The sequence below is a fragment of the Egretta garzetta genome, unplaced genomic scaffold (genome assembly GCF_000687185.1).
Source record: "Egretta garzetta isolate BGI_Z169 unplaced genomic scaffold, ASM68718v1 scaffold3, whole genome shotgun sequence".
Lineage (NCBI taxonomy): Eukaryota > Metazoa > Chordata > Aves > Pelecaniformes > Ardeidae > Egretta > Egretta garzetta.
Window position 1 is genome coordinate 433,971 of NW_009259099.1, and position 386 is coordinate 434,356.

Sequence of the window (386 nt, forward strand, 5' to 3'; positions counted from 1 at the left end):
GTCAGGTTTCCCTCTGGGCTAGCACGGAACCATGGAATGGTTTGGGTTGGAAGGGACCTTTAGGGGTCGTTTAGCCCAACCCCCCTCACAGCTCCCGCCCCAAGGCCCAGCCGCACGGCTGGCCGTGTCTCCATGAGGTCCCTTGGGTACGGGTTGGGTTGGGCTGGCAGCTCTCAGGTCTTTGGGCAGCAGCATTCGTTATCACCTACCTGACCGATCTCCATAGAATCACGGAATGGTTTGGGTGGGAAGGGACCTTAAAGGTCCAACCCCCCTGCAGGGAGCAGGGACACCTTGAACCACATCAGGTTGCTCACAGCCCCGGCCAACCTGGCCTGGAATGTTCCCAGGGATGGGGCCTCCACCCCCTCTCGGGGCAACCCCTG